Source organism: Neofelis nebulosa, chromosome 10 (assembly GCF_028018385.1).
Source record: "Neofelis nebulosa isolate mNeoNeb1 chromosome 10, mNeoNeb1.pri, whole genome shotgun sequence".
Lineage (NCBI taxonomy): Eukaryota > Metazoa > Chordata > Mammalia > Carnivora > Felidae > Neofelis > Neofelis nebulosa.
The window spans coordinates 17,731,145-17,751,166 of NC_080791.1; the positions used below are offsets into that span (position 1 = coordinate 17,731,145).

At 56.4% G+C, this 20,022-nt stretch overlaps 1 protein-coding gene across 3 annotated transcripts in view; it reads left to right on the plus strand.

The window, feature by feature from the left end:
• Positions 1–403: 403 nt before the first annotated feature.
• GRIK4 (glutamate ionotropic receptor kainate type subunit 4) overlaps positions 404–20,022 on the plus strand; it is a 433,258-nt gene continuing 413,639 nt past the window's right edge. For 2 of the 3 annotated variants that reach the window (XM_058687072.1, XM_058687071.1), the window contains exon 1: positions 405–527. The gene's annotated coding sequence lies outside the window, so the exon portion shown is untranslated. Of the gene's footprint in view, positions 528–20,022 lie in introns of all 3 variants that reach the window. The other variant, XM_058687070.1, reaches the window with a different exon arrangement.

Here is a 20,022-nt window from a genome sequence, read left to right on the forward strand (position 1 = left end):
AGGGCGCGGGCCGCGCCGGGGTCCCGCCCTCGAGGTCGCAACACCGCAGCGCCCGCTCTCCCGTCCCGCGGCCGCCCGGCCGCGCGCGCCCCTCGCGCCCGGGCCCCGCGCCTCCCGCTCGGCCTCGGTACCCGCCCCCCCCCACCGCCCCCCGGGGCGGCGGCAAGTTTGCCCGCGGCCGCCCGCTCCTCCTGCGCCTCGGCTTCGGGGCGCGCCGGGCGAGGCTCGGAGCGGGCGCCCGGGGCGTGCGGGCCGCCCGGCCGCCGGGCCCCGAAGGGGCGCCCCCCCGGCCGGCGTGCGCGGGCCGCCGCAGTTCCGGCGCTGGCCGCCGGGCGGCGCCCCGCGCCTCGGCCGCGCTCCTCCCGCGCTGCCCGCTCCCCGCTCGCTCGCGGCCGGACACAGACTGCCTTCAGCTGCCGGCGGATCGCGCTGGGGCCGCCGCGGCGGCTGCGGAAGCAGGGAAAACCGGAAAACAACAGCCCGGCGGCCCGGCCCCAGCTCAACCCCCGGAGTGCGGAGCCGCCCAGGTAAGGGCAGGGCCCTCCGCGGCGTCCCCCCAGCCTGCCCCTTACGCTGCCCCCCGCGTCCCGGCAGCGCGGGCCCCGCGCGCGCCCCCTCCCGCGCCCGTCCCCCCTACTTCTGACGTCTCCGCCTCTCCGTCCCCCCGGGGCCGCTGCCCCGCACCCTTCCCTGCCCCCCGCCCCCACCGTCTCCCCGGCGCCCTGCCTCCCCTCTCCCGCCTTCAGCCCGCCGGTCCCCTGCGCTCGGATCCCTGCGTCTCCCGGGCTCTGGACCCCCCATCGCTCCGCTCCGTAGTTCCTCCAGTCTCCATCCCCGTTTCCCTCCCTCCGCAGCCCTCCTCCGGGCTCGCGGTGCTCCCGCTCTGGTCCTCCCCTTCCCCTGTGCAACTCCCAGCCCAGCGTCTGCCCCCCTGCAGGGCTGCCGGCCCCTGCCCGCCACCGGCGCGCTCCCCCAGCCCTCGTCACCCCCGCTTCCCGCCCGACCCCGGCTTCACTGCCCCATCCCAGCGCAGCCCCGGAGCCCACGGGGCCCCCCTCCCCCTTTCCTCGCTGCCATCTGCCTCCGCTGCCCCCTGCCCCTGCGCTGGACTCCGGCCACCACCACACCCCCACCCGACACGCCGGCTCGCTTCGGGGGACCGGCGTCCTATCAGGAATGACCCTCTTTTCCCTGGACTAATGAGGCTCCCACCCATCTCACCCTAGTTCACCCGAGTGGGAAGTGAGGGAGAAACTCTGGAGACCTGCATTTGGGCGTGTGATGGGGGAGGGGGCTGGAGGAGGAGGGGGGGGAGGGGAGCTGATTGAGATTCTCTCCAGTGAGGACTGGCAGAGCGGTGAGCTGCTCAGACCTGGCCAGGGTGGAGGGCCGGCTTGTGACAGCTGGGACAGGGGTTTCAAGGCACTGAGAGCACCTGTGTCTCTTTCCCTGGCTCCCTTGAGCTGAAGAAAGTGAGAGAGGAGGAGCTGGAGCCCGGGGAGAGTTGGCCAGCCGGCCGGGGAGGGGGAGGCCGCGGTGGGGGGCTGGGCCAGGGCCCCGGGGCCTGCCTGCCTGGCAGTGGTGGGGCACTGCGGCCAGAGCTTCTCCCCCGCTGGACCTTTGGCTGCACGGCTCTTGGCTGCCATCTTCCTCCTGGTGCTGTTGTCTGGTGATGCCACGAGGTGCCACCTCCCTGCCTCCCTCCAGTGGCTCTCCTGGGCATGTCTCCCAAGGGCCTGGGTTGTCTGGAAAGAGGAGGGGAGCTCTGGGCACGGCTGGGGCCCTTCGAGACCAGACCAAGTGGTCCCGGGACTGGCCAGGAGTACGGAGTCCTGCCAGGAACAGAGAGAAGTACCTCCACTTAAGCTCCCTATGGTCACCTGGGAGACGGGGACACTTCCCGGAGCATCTGCAAACAGCAGGCTGTCCCCTGGGATAGAGGCGGTCTGGGCCGGCAGTGGGCAGCTGAGAGAGCAGTGTGGTCCCACTTTGCTCCCTGAGTGTCTGTGCTCATGTGATCGGGGCGAGGGGTCTGGAGAGGTCAGCCGTGTTCCGCTCCCACCTGGGACGGAAGCCCCAGGAACTCCACCGGGCATCATCAGGCTGGTTGTATTTGCTGAAGCTGCAGCCCATGTCTCATCATTAATCAGGTTTATTATTTTCCACACTGGCTGGATGTGTTCCTCAAGGTCGCGACCCTTTGGAGAGTTAATCTAATATGCACACATTACAGTGTCTGGGTTTGTTTAATTTTCCGTATTTTGTTCATTTCTTTCGGAACGAACCTTCCGTGGGGAGCCATGGCCCGGGCTTGCCCACCAGCTTCCTGCCTGCGTGGCCAGCCCCGTCCCGCAGTCCTCCTGTGGGCCTGCCACCAGAGACCAGAGGCCAGGCTGGTCCCCGGAGCTCTTGGCAGTGCTGGGTGGGGAAGAGGTGGGGTGCAGCGGAGGGGTCCTGGGGAGGACATTCTGGTTTCTCTTTGTTTTCCCCCTCCCCAACCCCCCCCCCCTCCCCAGGCGTCTCGATCATTGGCTGACATTTTCTCCAGCACCAAAAGTTCTTCGTAGACACTGGGTCTGCATCTTGGTCTGGCTTTCCAGTCTGCTTTTCCCCGGGGATGGAGAGGGAGGGAACTTTGGTGGAGTGGGAGAAAAGTGGGGACCCTGGAGAAGAGGTCCCAGCCGCTGGGCCGCAGGGGCTCCTGGAAAGAGATGGAAGGAAGGGAGAAGGGCAGGAAGACCTGTCCTGGGTGAGGGAGGGTAAAGCTTGCTGGAAAGCAAGAGGAGCAGCAAGTAGGAAGTGGCGGTTGTGTGGCTGGGGTGGGGGGGCAGTGGCAGTGAGCGTGTGGGAAGAAAGCACCTTCTGTTACTTCTGCGTAGTACGAATCCCTTATGCGTGGAGCGAGTGCCACGGGTTTCCAAATGCTTCATCTGATCTCTACTAGGGCCCTACAAGCATTTCATCTGTACTGTCACCCTCAAGGAGGTATCGTTGAGCCCCCAGAAACCGAGGCTCGGAGAGGTCAGATGACCTGTCCGACGCCCCGCAGCCACTCCCGAGGCCGCCGGACTCCCGGCCCGGTGCTCTTGTGCCGCAACTTGTCTCCGCTCTTCAGCCCTCTCTCCCCCCATCCCATGTTTCGGTTCATCTTTACGTTCTCCGGTGTCTGCGCAACATTCTCTCCTCCCCGTGGGGTGGGCCGGTCGTTCGTCCCCACTTCCGCCCCAGGTCTCGGATCTGGCTGATTCTTGGTTCTGCACCCTCAGCCCCTCGCCTGGCTGCTCCAGCACCCCGGATGTCCGGCCATCCCCACCCCAGGCAAGCTCTTCCTCTTGACGGCCTCCTGCAGAGAGTTCCTGCTCCTCCCAGGCACTGGTCTGGACACCTCGGACCCCTTGGTTCTGTGTCCTTCTGCCTCCCCCACTCCACTCCTCTGCGCCTTACCCTCTTGGCCCTCGGTTCTAGACAGCGGTGCCCAGCCTGACCTTTCCTTGCCCACTGCCACTGTCCCGCTTGGGGCTAGCAGCTCACCCCCGGGTTATGCCAACACAGCCTCCTCCCTGGGCAGCCTACAGGCTCCGCTTCCCAGCACCTGCTGCCACACCCCCTTTCCTACGAAAGATGGTGCTTGTAACATGTGAGCACGTCTCGGGAGTCTCAGTGCCCCGCCCCACCCCCCAGGGTTCCTGGTGTCACTGTCTGAGTGCCCTTGAACAAATTGCTTAACCTCTCTGAGCCTCACTGGCCTCACCCATATAATGCTGAGAGCACCTGCAGCTGGGCTCCTCTTACGCTGCCAGCTCCTGCCTGCTACTGCTGCTTTATCCGTCTCTGTTTGTCGCCCACCCAGAAGGCAAGTCCCTTGAGGAGCCAGGCCTTGGCCTCGTGCCTTTTCGGTCCCCGGTTCCTCACCAAGCGTGCGCGGTCATTCAACACCCATAGATTGGCCCCTTGCTTAGAGTGGGAACGTAAGAAGTAGCTGTTGGTTGGTTGGAACGTTCGGTTACAGAAAGCAGGGTATGCCTTACGTTTAACACGTCCACCATGAGAAAACAATTTATGCCACAGTACCGGGCAAGGTAACCCGTGGGAAGGATGGAGGGCATCGGTTTGAGCACTGTATTGACCGCACGCTCTGCTCATTTCACGGAGTCGCCCCAGCTACCTGGTGAGTTACACGTGAGCACCTCCAGTTCTCCAGATGGGGGAGGGGCGCCCATCGGAGCCACGTCATAGTTCAGGGAGCGCTCCAGAACCCCACCACTCCCTTCCCCTCTCCCTGGGCCTCAAACTGGGAGGGAGCGGCTCTCTGCGAAAAGATTCGACACAGGTTTTCTTCGGACAGCTCAACGCTTCCGCCATTTACACACCTCCGCGAGGCAGGGCCCAGCGAAGCAGGTCTGGGGTTTGGGTGGGGAGCACAGGAGGACACACATGAGGGCTGTGTGGCCGCGCTCGGGCCACCGTGGTAGCTGGCGGCCGCATGGGGCTGGAGCTCGGTGAGGAGGAGGAAGGACTCGGTGGGCAAGGCTGGCTGCCCGGGCAGAGTGGGGGCCAGGGACATCCTGAGGGCCGGGGAAGAAGGGGCCTGGCTGGGCAGGGGCAGGGCAGAACTGACTCAGAGGTAGCCAGCCTTGAGAGCCGGAAGGAAAAGGTTCAGGTTGGTGCATCGGGTTCGCGGAGGAACCCTGGGCAGAGGCGTGAGGGCCCCGTCAGGGGTCTGAGGGCTCCGGGGGGGGGGGGGGGGGGGAGGAGGTGGCGGGAGAAGGGTGCATCTGAGTGGCGTTTCCAAACTACAGCAGAACGCACGGACAGATTGGGAACAGCAGCTGAGGGAGGGGCAAGTGTCGCCGAGAACTTTGAGATTTACAGCCCCCGAGGATGGTGATGCCGCATCAGAAATAGGGAAGCCAGAAGGGGAAGCCGGCCTGAGGGAGAGCTGACGAGTGTGTGTGTTCCCAGACATGCTGTGAGGCAGGCGGCGGGAGCATTTGGGGATGGAGCCTGGGTGGCCTGGGGACTCTGAGCAGCCCTGAGCGAGGCGGGCGCCTCCGACCTGGCACCGGGCTGCTGTGCGGGAAGTGACTCCTGTGTGTGTCACTCCGGGGGGGGGTGGGGGGCCCGAGCCCAGCTTCGCTGTGAGCATCGCTCACAGGAGTGTGTCCCCAGTGCCTGGCACTGGGCAGGTGCTACATGAGTATTTGTCTTATTAAGTGGCCCCAAGTCCTGTTTCACAAGTATTGGTTCCAGAGAGAAATTCCTGGTGGAACGCGGTGGGTGAGGAGAGGGGAGGAGGGCCGTGTGGGCCTTGGGCTTCCAGGAGTGGGGTGTGCCGGGGCTCCCCCGGCTGCCTCAGTTTACTCTTTGCGATCTCGGGCACATAACACACCTGACGTCACGGGGCGCCTGGCTCATGATGATCATCCTCTGCTGGCTCTCTGGAGGGGGGAGGTGGAGGGGGCACGACTCCCAGGATGGGGGTGGGGGGGTGGTGGGCACAGCCGGTGGTCTGGGAGAGCGGCTGCGGAGTGAACACAAGTTGAGAATGGGCGTTTAAGGGCCAGAGTTAAAGAGGAGGATTTAATAGAATGAGAAATCAATAGCCCAGAGGAGGCTAAGATGCAAAAGTGAGAGGCTGCCTACAAGGGACACTTAATGAAAAAGAAAGATTTTAAGAAGCCGTGGAGGATGGCAACCCCTGTCGGGGCGGCCGGGGTAGTTGCCGTTCTCCAGCCCGGAGGCTCCTGAGCAGGGAGACGGGGTCTCGGGAGTGGATAGTGCTGCCCTCACCTTTTGGGGGCAGCTCTCTGCTGCTCTCGGTCTTTCCGAGACACCCTTTTCCCTGCGCCAGAGGCTGTGTGGTACAGCGGTCGGCCACGCCTGGCCCCGATGGCACGGGATTCAAATCCGGGCCTTTCCAGCTGCAGCAGCGCGCCGTTGGGCGGGAGCGAAGGAGCCTAGGAGCAACCCAGCAGGTGCCCCGAAGGCCAGCGAATGGTTGCGGTCGTGGCTGTTACAAGTATGGTTACGTTTCCATCTTTAAGAGTTTCTCATAGCCCGGCTCGGCTCATGAGCCGCCACGGAATCCCGTCCCTGGCGAGGCTGGTGACGGGATGGGAGATGGGGCATGGCCCTTTGGGACTTGTTTTTGGTGAAGTCACTTGGTCCAAGTTATAAGGTGGGTAGTGACGGAGCTGGGGTGTCAGCCCAGGGCTCCAGGCTCCCCGGCCTGCGTCCTTTCCGGGGGGCTCTGTGGCCCTCCGCACAGGAGCGAGAGGGGAGGCAGTGAGCGACATCAGTAAACCATTTGGCCCCATCTTGGCATCCAAACCCAAGTGGATTGGCACCAACCAGGGGAATGATCTTAATTCTCGAAGGCTCTTAGATTGTGAACTCCTTGGGGGCAGAGATATGGCCTGTGTTTTTGTCTCTAGCAGAAGGTTCAAGTAGTAGGGACAAAGTGTAATAATAATAACAGCTAGTGCTTTTCAAATGCCTAGTATATATCAAGCACAATACAAAGCTCTTTCCATATCTTAGTTCATCCTCTTAAGAACTTTAACCTTGAAGATACTCTTTATGGTTCTATTATTATTTTAGGTACTATTTAGGGTACTGTTGTACCCATTTTATAGGTGAGGAGGCTGAGAGTCAGTGTAGATGATTAATTAGCCCAAAGTCCCCTAGCTAGTAAGTAGCAGAGTTGGAATTTGTACCCAGACGGTGTGATTTAAAAAAAAAAAAAAAAAAAAAAAAAAGGTGTTTTTTGTTTTTTTTTTTCATTAAGTAAACTTTACCCCCAACATGGGGCTCCAACTCACGACCCTGAGATCAACAGTTGCATGTTTTACCAAAGGAGCCAGCCAGGCGCCCCTCAGGTGGTCTGATTTCAAACTAGGTGTCAGAAATTTCTTTGTGCCTGTGTGGGTGCACGCACGTGTACGTGACACATGTACTGGGTTTCCCCTCACCTCCTGGAGTCCCCCTGTGGCTGCTTCACTGTCTTGTCCCCCATCTTGTAGGCAAGGAGGCCAGCTTGGAGGGGCATAAATCTTCCCTACACTCTGGTGCTTTGCTTGTCTTTCCTTGGCCTGATTTCGTTGACCCCCAAGCGAGAGGTCACTGGCAATGTGGGGGAATCGGTTAAAGACCACCCTCATCAGAGCTCCTGAGTGGGCCCTGAATCCTGTGTCAGTCTTTTCCATCCGGGCCAGGAGGGCCTGGGGTGGAAGCCAGACCAGGGCAGCGCCATGAACCGTTGACGAGACTCTCTCGTCGAGATGAGAAGTTTGAGTGTTGATGGAGCTCAGGTGACCCTTGGCTCCTCGAGGTCACAGCCGCCCCACCCCGCCCACACCAACCAGCATCAGTTTACCAACCATCCCCTTTAGGGCCCTGGGGCCCAGCTGGCTGGCGTGGCTACCTGCATCATCAGGAGGGAGGTCTCGCTGGGGTCTTGGACTCTCAGAGACGTGACGGGGTGTCTCTGGAAGAAATCTGATGGAGCACCCCTGTCACACTTGAGCTTGGTGATCTTTCCAGCATCTCCCCTAGCCTAGTTTAGTTCGTCAGATCATGATAGAAGAACGTCCCCCGCAAGATGGAGACAGGGTAGGAATTTGGGCATCTCTTTCTGGAGGCAGCTACCTCTCTCAGAGGCGGAGAAGACTAGAGGGAGGGCCAGAAGACCCCTGGGGAGTCATTTCCTGGGGGTGGTTGCGGAGCTTCTCCCCAGCTGCTCTCTGCTCCTGAGCTCCTGTCAGACAATCAGCCCTTATGCGGAAGCTGCCAGTGCAGCTTCCTGGTGGGGATCCCATAGTCAAAGGCTTCCAGTGTTCTTCTTGGTGATTTCTGCCCCTGCCCCAAGAATCTCTCTCAGAGGTAGATGGGGCACCTAGGGAGTATCGTCCCAGACTCTCCGAATTTCAGTAACTAGCTGAAAACCAGTGTTAATTTGGTGGAGAGGTTGGATCAGGTTCCAGGACTCCCGTCCCCCGCTCAGGGCTCTGTCTGCACACCCAGTGCCTTCCGAAGGTCGCCCGCACTCCGGGCAAATAGTGGAGGCAGTGGTCCTTGGGCGTACCTGCTCTGCCCAAGGTTGAGACTATTGCACAGAATCAAGCAGCATTGGTCCAGAAATGCCTATTTTCCTGCTCGGAAAACTGAAACCCAGGGTAATGAAAAATAGAGCCTCGTTCCTGGAAGGAACCTGATCATTTGTTCAGCATCCTACCTGATGCTGTCCTCTCATCTGCAGACAGGACGTCCGCTGGCTAGTTATCCAGCCTCGGCTGCCTCCTTTTCCTCCTGTTCCTCCTCTTCCTCCCCGTCTTCTGAACGCTGACATTACTGAGCACTTATTATGTTCTAGATGCTTTATGTATGCTAAGTTGACCTACCAACAACCAACCCTGTGAGTAAACTGAGGCCCAGAGAGATCCTATAGCTTGCTCAAGGTGATATACTAGTGAGTGGTATAAATTTGGCTGGCGGGGCCATGCTCTTGACCACTTGTGCGGCAGCTGGAAACGAGGGGTCGTGTGAGAACACCCAGCATGCAGTCTGGCATACAGAAGGCGCTCAGGAAATGCTAGCGATTTTCTTCAAAAAATACCAGAAGGTTTTACCTGATACTGAGCCAAGTCTACTTCCCATGGGTCCTTGTTCTGCACCCCTCCTGGGAACCCCAGAAGGCACTTCTACCCTTCTTCCTGTTCCAGTCCTCGGGCTGTGAAGATACCTCATGAGCAAGCGGCAAAGCCAGCATTCAGTCTCTTCCTCACTGGGTTGCTTTCCAAGACTCTTTTCCCCACACGGAGTCCCCTGCCTGGGAAGATCAGATGGCTTGGTGGAGCTCAGAGAGATGGCTAAGGCCAGGACGCGTGGGCGGGTAGGTGCCTGACCTTTGGCCACAGGGCTCTGCGGGTAGTGGCCACACATCCATTCCCAGTGATCGTCTCCTGAGCGCCTCTGGTGTGCCAGGCACGGCCACAGAGTGGCACTGACCGGGCGTGCCCCAGGACCGGGCCCTTATATGACGCGTGCGCAGACCCCTTCTGAATCTGTCCGGTGCTACGCTGGGCCTTGTGTCCTGGGGACAGGTGGCTGAGGACCGAGGTGGCCCCCTGCTCCTTTGAGCTCCTACGAGGCTAGGTGATGCTGCAGATACCCCGCCCCCTCCCCGAAAGGGCCAAAAAGTTCAGATGACCAAATCTAGTAGTACAGAGTGGGCAACTAGGTGGAGAAAGCTCACCAGTTTGAGCTGAAATAGCACCGTCCCATTCTCCTTTGAAAAGTGAGAGTCCTGCCAGAGTCCAAAGTAAATAGGCTGGAACATGCGATCTGCCAGGTGGGGTGCAGATTGGAAGTAACAAGGCCACCGGGCTGTGTGGATAGTGGAGAGTCGGGTGAGAAAGTGCATTTCCATCAGCGCGAGGCTGGCCAGGCAGGCGGCTGGCCGGCCGTCCCTCTGACCCTCTGCTCCTCTTTGGAGAGGGGGTTAGCCAAGGGGGATACTTGACCTGGGGCCTCGGGAGCTGGGACGGAGCCGCCCTTTGTCCCATGTTCCTAAGCCGATAACCGCTGCTGATCTTGTTGTGTCTTGTTGTGTCCATTGTCCCGCGTCATCACTGGAGCCCCGGCTGGGCACTGTAGGGGTTATTAGCTCCATCTGACCCAGGAGAGAAGGGGTGCTCCAGGAGCCGGAGTTACTTGCTTGCCTTGGGTCATGCAGCTGAACCACAGCACTGCCCTTTTTCCGCATCCATGGCTTCTCCACGGTGGCCTGTGCTTCTCCAAGGAGCCAGTAGGTGTCTCTGTTCAGCCCTCCAGCCTCCGCTGAGGAGGGACTTCCATTGGAGCAGCTCTCTTGGGGGAGGGTCAGGCCACACTCTGATGCCTCCAGGAGGTCAGCAGGGGTCATGGTCTGTCTGCCCTATGAGACGCAAGCTCCGCTGGCCCAGGGCCTGGGTCTGTTTCTCAGCATTGCCTCCCCAATAACTAGGACAGTCCCACCATATAGTAGGTGCTCAATAAATATTTGCAGAATGGTCGGCTGCTTTTGTGAGCCCCTTGTCTGCAGAGGCCGTGGATGTGGCATCCCTAAGCTAGGGATGAGCGTTAGTTCTGGAAAGCTTGGATGGGCTGCTTCAACTCAGACTTGTTCAGTTGTGAGGATCTCAAAATACATTTTCTCCTTGCATTGCGGGGTTAGCGTGACCCATAATGAACAGAACCAGTACAAACAGCAACTGTGCATGGCGGGGGGGTGGGGAGGTGCCAGGATGGCTCAGTTGGTTGGGCATCCAACTTTGGCTCAGGTCATGATCTCGTGGTTTGTGAGTTTGAGCCCCGTGTCAGGCTCTGTGCTGACAGCTCAGAGCCTGGAGGCTGCTTCGGATTCTGTGTCTCCCTCTCTCTCTGCCCCTCCCCTTCTCACACTCTGTCCATCTGTCTTTCAAAAATAAAAAAAGCGTTAAAAAAAAAAAAAAAAAGAGCAACCGTGGGTCTTCCTGGACCTTGGCCCTGAGCACTTCACGCCGTCCTTCAACCCAGCCGAGCCTGGCACGAAGGGCTCGGGGGACTGGACAGGGGTGTCTAGTGAGAACAGAGGCGGCCCATGCATGGGTGAGGGGCTCTGACTTGAGATCAGAGGGGTGGCTCGGGGAGCAGAGGCCTGAGCCCCGTGGATGCTCCTCCAGACACGCAGGGTGAGCTGGGACCGTGTGTGCCCTGAACTTCGTTCACTTCCACGTGGAATTAGCTGTGTCGGAGGGCGGTGGGCAGGGCGGGGCGTGGCTAGGAAGAGGGACCCAGGATGTAGGGGAAGAGAGGAGGTCCTGCTTGACCTCTCACCCCCTGGATTCTGGGGCGTGATCAGGAGCTACATGTGGAAACGGGCTCAGTGGCTCCGGCCACCTGCTGCTGGCCATGGTCAGCCGTGTCAGCCTGGTTTCCTCCTGTGCCCATTTCTGCTGATGGGTGGTCGTGGGCTGAGAGGGGTCTGGGGCCGGGCCTGGGGTGACTTGTATCCGCCGCAGGGGACTTAGGGATCAAGGGAGATTTAGGCCGACCATCTCGTTTTACAGTTGAGGGAACTGCTCGCAGAGGGGAGGTGACTTTGCCCAAGGTCACTCGGCTTGCAGAATCGGGGTTCCCCTGACCCCTGGTTTGCTCTTGTCTCGCGCCCCCTCCGACTCACAGGGAGCCTCCTTTCGAGCCAGGGGAGCCAGTGCCCTGCTCCACTGCCCCGCCCCTCCCTGGCCGGGACCCTCCCCAGCTTCTAGCCATCCATCCTGGACAGGGTGCCGAATGAGCCACAGATGCAGGCCCTGCTCTCTGGGACTTGTGATCCCAAGAGACGTGGGGAGAAGAGGCGGGGAGAGGCATCACACGGACCCACGGCAGGCAGTACCCATGGGCCTGTCGGGTACGTGCCCGGGTTAGCTGTGCGTTGAGATCCAGGGTCCGGGTTGAAACGCACAGAGCAGGACAGGCCGACGACTCTCCTCGGAGCGATCCACAGAAGCTTCTTAGAAGAGGGGACTTCCTGGCAGCATGAGTCCCTGTCTCTATTTACTGTGTAGCCTTAGTCATCTCAGTTACCATATCCGAAGCCTCTGCTCAGCAACAAAATGGGGACAATAAAGAGCCTCTTTTCCTAGGGCTTGGGGAAGAACAAATCAGGTAGCATCTGTGAACGGGCAGCTTAAATCATAAGGTGCTTTCAGTACATACTGTGTGACTTTATTTACATAAGATTCAAGAACAGGCAAGGCAATCTTCGGTAACGGAAGTCAGGATAGTAGTTACCCTTGCAAGGGGGCGGGGGGCTCCCTCTAGAGACTGAGACCTGCTCCGTGTCTTGATGTGAGAACCGATCATATGGGAAATTCACTGAGTGCTACGTGTACGTGCACTTTTCTGTACATACATTATACTTCTGTGTTATTTTGTTTTATTTTAAATGTTTATTTTTGAGAGAGAGACAGACAGAGCATGAGTGGGAGAGCGGCAGAGAAAGAGGGAGACACAGAATCCGAAGCAGGCTCCAGGCTCCAAGCTGTCAGCACAGAGCCTGACGCGGGGCTCGAACTCACGAACTGCGAGATCACGACCTGAGCCGAAGTCGGACGCTTAACCGGCTGAGCCAAGTATACGAGCCATATACTTCTGTTTTAAAAGTTTTTAAAAGTGGTTATAATGGCTAAAGTCTGGTCGCTTGAAGGGGAGGCCTGGAATGGCATTAATAGGAAATAGAAGGTGATATTTGTTGAACACATTTTAGGCAGGGTGCCGCCCCTTTCCTGTGCATTTTCTCATTTGATCCCTTACAACAAACCCCATTTTGCAAGTGGGGAAACTGAGGCTCGGAGAGGTGACGTAAACTGCCCCGTGTCACCCAGCCAGCCCGTGGCGGAGGGGGGCCCAGGTCAGGCGTGACTCCGGGGCCGGCGTTCTCGGCAGAGTGTGAAGGACGGAAGCGTTGCCCTGACCGCCTCCTCCGCTAACCGGGGGCGAGACTCCTGGCCTGTGCTGTCGTCGCAAATCCGACTGTGCCAGGCTCCTGCTGGGCCCGGCAGCTTGTGGTGGAATGTGCGGAGCGGCCACTGTTGCCGTGCTGGTCCCAATCTGGAGACGCCTCTAGAATGCGAGTCAGTGGGAAGCAGGAGCCAGAAGGAGCGCGTTTGTCTGGAGAGGAGCGAGCCGTGCCTGAGCTCAGTGCGAGGGTCTCCGGGGTCGCGGTGGGGAGGGGGCGGCGTGGAGCCCTCCGGGGTGGATCCCTGCCAGGTGAGAGAGGGGGAACGCAGTAGGAGGGAGCCGCTCTTCCTAATGTATTTGCATCTTCATAGACACCTTCCTGCTCAGAAGCCAAGGCACACGCTGGCATCTTCCAGCGGGCTGGGGGCTGGGGGGAAGATGGGAAGTCAGGTGCTTTTGTTGCCCGTATTATGTGGCTAAGTAAGTCAGCCAAACTCAGACTAAGCCACCCTGACGTGTGGCCTTGTCTGCCGGGAGAGAGGTGGCATTGTGTTTGTGTTTATATGCAACTGGCAAAACGGAGGAAGCCTCATTGTTGTCCAAGGTTTCCAATCAGATGGTGAAAAAGAGGGCCTGGTGGCTTCATTCAGGGTGCCGGAGGGCAGACAGCTCCTTTACCGGATGAGCCTGCTCACCTCCTCTGGGGGGCCTGCCCTGATTTAACCCCTTTCAGGCCTTTCCCGTCACATCGCGGCCCTCAGCAAGGACATATACACTGTGAATAGAGTAAATACATTTAGCAAGTTCTGGTTGTTTATGATTTACTTTGTCTGAGGTCTATCTCTGGGACACTGATCCTGTTACCCCCCCATTTGACTGGAGGCTGACTGAGGGCAGGGAGTATGAGGACCCTTCCTTTGAGCCTGTCTTGGGGATTCCATCTACTTACCCATCTGCAGTGCTCACTCTAGCTGCCCAGTGTAGCCTTGGCTCTCTGCCCCAGGATGTTTGCACATGCTGTTTACCTTGCTTGGAACCCCTTCCTCTACCTCCTTTCCTTCTCTTGCTTCACTCCTGTATATGGATTCCTCTTCCAGGCAGCCCTTTCCTGCTGCCTCCTCCAGCCTGAACGAGGTCTGTCTTGTGTGCTCCATAGCCTCCAGCACTCCATCCCTTTGGAGTCTCCTTGACTGGGCCGTGAACTCTGGGGAACCAGGGATTGGATTGGGCTGTCCTGGCCACTTCTGTGCCCCAGACTCCAACCCAGTGCCTGGCAGCTCGCAGCATGTTTGTTGAAAGAGGTGAGACCGTGGAGCGCCCAAGAAGGGAGCAAGGTTCCAGAGCTGCTTCTTCGCGAGCCCGGTTGCTGTGCCTGCCTGTGCCGGAAGGCTGCCCTTGTCTGTGACTCCTTCCAGCTGAGTATGAGCCCCCGAAACAGCTGCTAGAGGCAGGGGTCGAAAGCCCAGCCTGGGCGCCAGTGACCGCATTTTTTGCTCAACGCTGAGTTCCTGGCAGCTGCACACAGGTGTGTGTTCTGTGGGATGACGGTGTTCCACAAATATGCCTCGATAGCGAATGTGTGAGACCCCTGCAGGGAGTGGGGAGGGGACCGGGAAAGGGTCTGGCCATCATTTATCCTTCCATGGAAGCGGGTGAGGGTGGTACCCGTATCCTACGCTTCTTGGTAGAGAGAAGCCTTCCTCCCACGTGTCCCCCCCTCGGCCACCATCTCCGCTGCGGGCGTGCTTGCTTTTGGGTGCTCTCGTATCCAGCTTCTCCAGTTGATGCAACCAGCAACCCCGGGAGGTGCGTGTTACTGGCCCACTTCACAGATGAGGAAAGGGAAGTTCCGGGTGGTTTCGCAGGCGTGCTTGCACCGTGTCAACTTGACTGGTAAGCGGGAGAGCTGGGATCCTGAGATCCAGTTCGTCTGGCAGAACAGCCCTACCATAGCTGCCCTTCCTTCCAGGCAGCTCGGTGCCCTGCTTGGGAATCGGGGAGCCCCAAGGGTGAGTCCTCAGAGCACCTTCCGGTTCTTGCTTGGTGCCCGAGAGTCTGTGACCTTGGAAGGGCCTGTGTCCCAACCACAAAGTGTGGGTGGGAGGGGGAAGTCTGGCTTTGACGAATGGCCCTGTGGTCCCAGGACAGGCAGGGCTAATTCAAGTGCAAACAGTGTATTGGTATTTATTACTCATGCTCCACTGCTAATAAAATTTGAGTTTTAAAAATAATGGTGAGCAAATGAATTGGTCGATGGCCTGTGGGAAGAGGATGCAGAGAAGGATATTTCATGGAGCGGAGTGACAGGGGGACCTAGCTCCTGCAGGTTCCTTACGGGCTAGGGGATGGGAGGGACCGTTACTGGGGGCAGCTCTCCACTCCTGGTCTGCTTCGGGGAGTCGTTAATCTGCATGTTAACGTTTGTCAGAGAGCATTTGTCAATGGTGGCAGTGCCACCCTCCGGGCTGGGTGGATACCTCCCAGGTATCTATTTCAGTTACCTGTGCTTAAAATGCGTACTTTGGAAAGTCACTTCCTGCAGTGACCCATGCCTGCGATCAGTGGGCACCTCTGCCTTTGACGCCGGAGTTGGGACAGCAGGCTGGTTTCTGCCAGGCAGGGCAGGGACCTAAGGAGTTTCTCAGACAAACCGAGGGACAGACCGTAGGCTCCGCGATGTCAGAGTGTAGGAAGAGGGAGAGAGGGCCCTGGGGTGTTGAGGGGACTTGGAGCCGGAGAGCATTTTGGGGGTGAGGACAGCTCTGATCGTTAGACCCCTCTCCCCTCTCCCCTGCAGTAGACCGCACCTCTAACCCCTGTAATTCATCGGTCCTGCTTGCGTCTCAGGAGCAGCGTGGGCTGGAAGGAGTATACTTTAAGAAAGACAAGGCCTGCTACTCTGTGACTTTGAGCAAGCCATTGACTGATTGATTGATTGATTGATATTTAATAAATCATTTAATATTTATATATTATTTATTTAATGTTTATTTTTGAGCGAGAGAGAGAGAGTGTGAGCGGGGGAGGGGCAGAGGGAGAGAGGAGACAGAGAATCCAAAGCAGGCTCCAGGCTCTGAGCTGTCAGCACAGAGCCCGATGTGGGGCTTGAACCCACAAACCGTGAGATCATGACCTGAGCCAAAGTCGGGCGCTTAACTGACTGAGCCACCCAGGTGCCCCCTGAGCAAGCCATTTAACCTCTTTGTGACTTGGTTTCCTTCATCTGTAGAACGGGAATGATGAGACCTGGCCCGTCATAGATCAAGAGGGAAAACGGGGCCGCGTGAGCAGAAGGGAGGTGCCGGGCCTTCCGATATCTGGAGACCGCGCTCACACTTTCCTCAAGAAATTGCTTCGCTTCAAGCTGGGCTTCTGGAGGGCTTAGAAAATGGGAGGGGACTTGGGATTTGTGTGTGTAGGTAGTACGAGACAGCTTTCAGCATGTAGCTGTCGGGAACAATGGAAGGAGGAAGGGCATCTTCCTCTTCTCGCCCTCCCTGCCCCCACCATGCACCTGCTCCATAATGCTGCCCAAAATAGTGCTCGGACACTGGGCGTCACCAGTGCGCCGGACTGGGCGCTCTACACGCCTGCTGTCCAGCTCTCACCCGGCCTTGAGGTGGGCACCCGTATGATCCCCTCTTCCTGCAGCAGGAAACTGAGGCCTCGAGCTGTGAGGGGCCTCCCCAAGGTCACAGTTAGAATTGGGCTCTGCCTGGCTCCTTCAGCACCCTGTTGCCTCGAGGTTCCGGCCCAAGGATGTCATGCCCAGGGTCTTGTCAGTGACCTTGGGGTGTCCCCGTGAAGTGGCTGCCCTCCGTTTTCTCCCCTTGACTCCAAAACGGAGGCCTCCGTCCTGCCCTGTGTCTGGATGCCCTGAACGTGAAGAAGGATGTCAGTGCCCCTGGCATGTATGTTGCCTCCGAAGTGCCATGGTTTTCAGGGAGCTGGACTTCCAAAGGCTGAGCCAGGGTCTGTGCCCACTCGCCCGGTTGCTTGATTCTGATTTTGGCCTCTTTGAGTCTGTGGTTGTTTCTCCCGAGTCCTCAAGTGAGCTGGCCACCTGCTCTGAACATCCTTGCCCCAGCCCCAGGCCCGGCTCTCTGCATCTGCCCAGGCCCACCCTGCACCCCAGGGTCTCTTGATCTGTGTGTCCCATTGGGGTCTACCTGAGCAGGGGCACAGGGACCCTGCTGGGCTATCGGGGAATGTCCCAACAACTGGGAGGCATTGACTCAAGATCTTCCCTGAGGGGGAAAGGGTATTGTTTAGACATTGCGTGTAAATGAGTAATTTTGTAACTGTTAATTGAATGTCCATTGATTGCCTGTCAGAGGTTTGATTTAATCTGTCCTTCCCTTCTGAATCTCAGTAGACTGCTTAAACAGTTTGCTTGCTTGGTCCTCGTTTTTCTTTCCCTAATGCGGACTCCTCCCCTGCACCCCCCAACCTTGGTTTCATTTCACTGGCTTCATCATGAGCATCTTTTGTTTTCTGGTACCAGCCTTGGCCTCCCTGTAGCCACTAGTCTCTCCCAAGTGGATTCGCATGACTCATTTCCCAACTGGAGTTTTCTAAAGTATCTGGAGACCCAGGTGAGGACAGAGTCGGCCTGGTACATTTCTTTGGGGATTTAAATGCTTTGAGATGTTCTTTGGAAGACAGAGAAAAGGGGTCTGGAAACTTACAGGATGAGGCCTGGTTTTGCTCGTTCGTTTATTCGTTCGTTCGTTCATTCATTCATTCATTCATTCATTCGTTCATTCATTATTTTGGGGGCATCAGCTTTATAGCAGGCCCAAATTGCAGATCCCACATGTCCTTGGTAGAGGACCAGAGATAGGAACACAGGCAGCTGACCCAGGGATGCTGGTTCCTTCGGCACCCTTCTATCTCATACCTGTTGTCTGGCCCCAGGATGGCGGGCCAAGGGTTGGGTCAGTGACCTTGGGGTATTCCCTGCGGAGCCAGATTATGGAAGGTCTTATGTGTGTGCGCTAAAAAAGTTTAAACTTTATCCTGAAAGCTACAGAGAGCCGCTGAGAAATCTTAAATAGAGGAATAGATAGATTAGCTTTACTTTTAGAAATAATTGCTCTAGGGGCACCTGGGTGGCTTAGTTGGTTAAGCGTCTAGCTTAACCAGGTCATGGTCTCATGGTTTGTGAGTTCAAGTCCCACATCGGGCTCTGTGCTGACAGTGTGGAGACTGCTTGGGATTCTCTCTCCTTTTCTGTTCTCCCCCACCCCCTCTCTCAAAGTGAATAAATAAACTTAGAAAGAAAGAGAGAGAGAGAGAGGGAGGGAGGAAGAAAGAAAGAAAGAAAAAGAAAGGAAGGAAGGAAGGAAGGAAGGAAGGAAGGAAGGAAGGAAGGAAGAAAACCACTCTGGCTGCAGTATGGAGGATGGGTGGGACTTGACCCAGACCAGAGGCATAGAGAGCAGTAACCTAGTTTGGCAATGACCCTATGCAAAAGCTAGGTATTGACTAAGGCAGGGGGAGTGGGGGCTTTGGCGGCAAGGAGGAGGCAGGATACCTAGGGGTTGACTGCGTATGGGTGAAGGGTGGTGGGTAAAAGTCAAGTGTTTAGATGATTCTCAGATTCTTATTTTAAATTGTTTAAAATTTAATTCATTTTTAAAATTTACATCCAAGTTAGTTAGCATATAGTACAACAATGATTTCAGGAGCAGATTCCTTAGTGCCCCTTACCCATTTAGCCCATCCCCCCTCCCACAACCCCTCCAGCAACGCTCTGTTTGTTCTCCGTATTTAAGAATCTCTTATGTTTTGTCCCCCTCCCTGTTTTTACATTTTTGCTTCCCTTCCCTTATGTTCATCTGTTTTGTCTCTTAAAGTCCTCATATGAGTAAAGTCATATGATATTTGTCTTTCTCTGACTAATTTCACTTAGCATCATACCCTCCAGTTCCATCCACGTAGTTGCAAATGGCAAGGTTTCATTCTTTTTGATTGCCCAGTAATACTCCATTGTATATATATACCACATCTTCTTTATCCATTCATCCATCGATGGACATTTGGGCTCTTTCCATACTTTGGCTGTTGTTGATAGTGCTGCTATAAACATTGGGGTGCATGTGTCCCTTCGAAACAGCACACCTGTATCCCTTGGATAAATGCCTAGTAGTGCAATTGCTGGGTAGTAGGGTAGTTCTATGTTTAATTTTTTGAGGAACCTCCATACTGTTTTCCAGAGTGGCTGCACCAGCTTGCATTCCCACCAGCGGTGCAAAAGGGATCCTCTTTCTCCGCGTCCTCGCCAACATCTGTTGTTGCCTGAGTTGTTCATGTGAGACATTCTGACAGGTGTCAGGTGGTATCTCATTGTGGTTCGATTTGTATTTCCCTGATGCTGAGTGATGTTGAGCATTTTTTCATGTGTCGGTTGGCCACGTGGATGTTTTCTTTTATTTTTTTTATTTTTTTTATTTTTAAAAATTTTTTTTTTTTCCCAACGGTTTTTATTTATTTTTGGGACAGAGAGAGACAGACAGAACATGAACGGGGGAGGGGCAGAGAGAGGGAGACACAGAATCAGAAACAGGCTCCAGGCTCCGAGCCATCAGCCCAAAGCCTGACGCGGGGCTCAAACTCACGGACCGCGAGATCGTGACCTGGCTGAAGTCGGACGCTTAACCGACTGCGCCACCCAGGCGCCCCTCACGTGGATGTTTTCTTTGGAGAAGTGTCTATTCATGTCTTTCGCCCGTTTCTTCTCTGGATTATTTGGTTTTTGGGCATTGAGTTTGATAAGTTCTTTATAGATTTTGGATACCAACCCTTTATCTGATATGTTGTTTGCAAATATCTTCTCCCATTCCATCGGTTGCCTTTTAGTTTTGCTGATTGTTTCCTTTGCTGTACAGAAGCTTTTTATTTTGATGAGGTCCCAATAGTTCATTTTTGTTTTGGTTTCCTTGCCTCTGGAGATGTGTTAAGAAGTTGCTGCGGCCGAGGTCAAAGAGGTTTTTGCCTGCTTTCTCCTCGAGGATTTTGATGGCTTCCTGTCTTGCATTTAGGTCTTTCATCCATTTTGAGTTTATTTTTGTGTCTGGTGTTAAGAAAGTGGTCCGGGTTCATTCTTCTGCATGTCGCTGTCCAGTTTTCCCAGCACCGCTTGCTGAAGAGACTGTCTTGATTCCATCGGCTATTCTTTCCTGCTCTGTCAAAGATTAGTTGGCCATACGTTTGTGGGTCCATTTCTGGGTTCTCTGTTCTGCTCCATTGATCTGAGTGTCTGTTCTTGTGCCACCTTTTTTTAGTTTTTTAGCCAAAGGTTACAAAAATGTATTTTTTGAAAAATACACGGATAAATCTCATCAAAATACAGTCTGGTCAGAAGTCAACTTATCGTTATGATTCCCAAATCAATGAGAAATATCTTTGTTGATATTCCCTAAAAATGAGAAGGGAATGCCTGTAGCTGCTGCAGGGCTGGGTCTGGCTGCTGATGAGGAGACTCACTTACTGCACGGACCTTACACTGAAGACTGTTAGTTGATATACCATCCACTCACC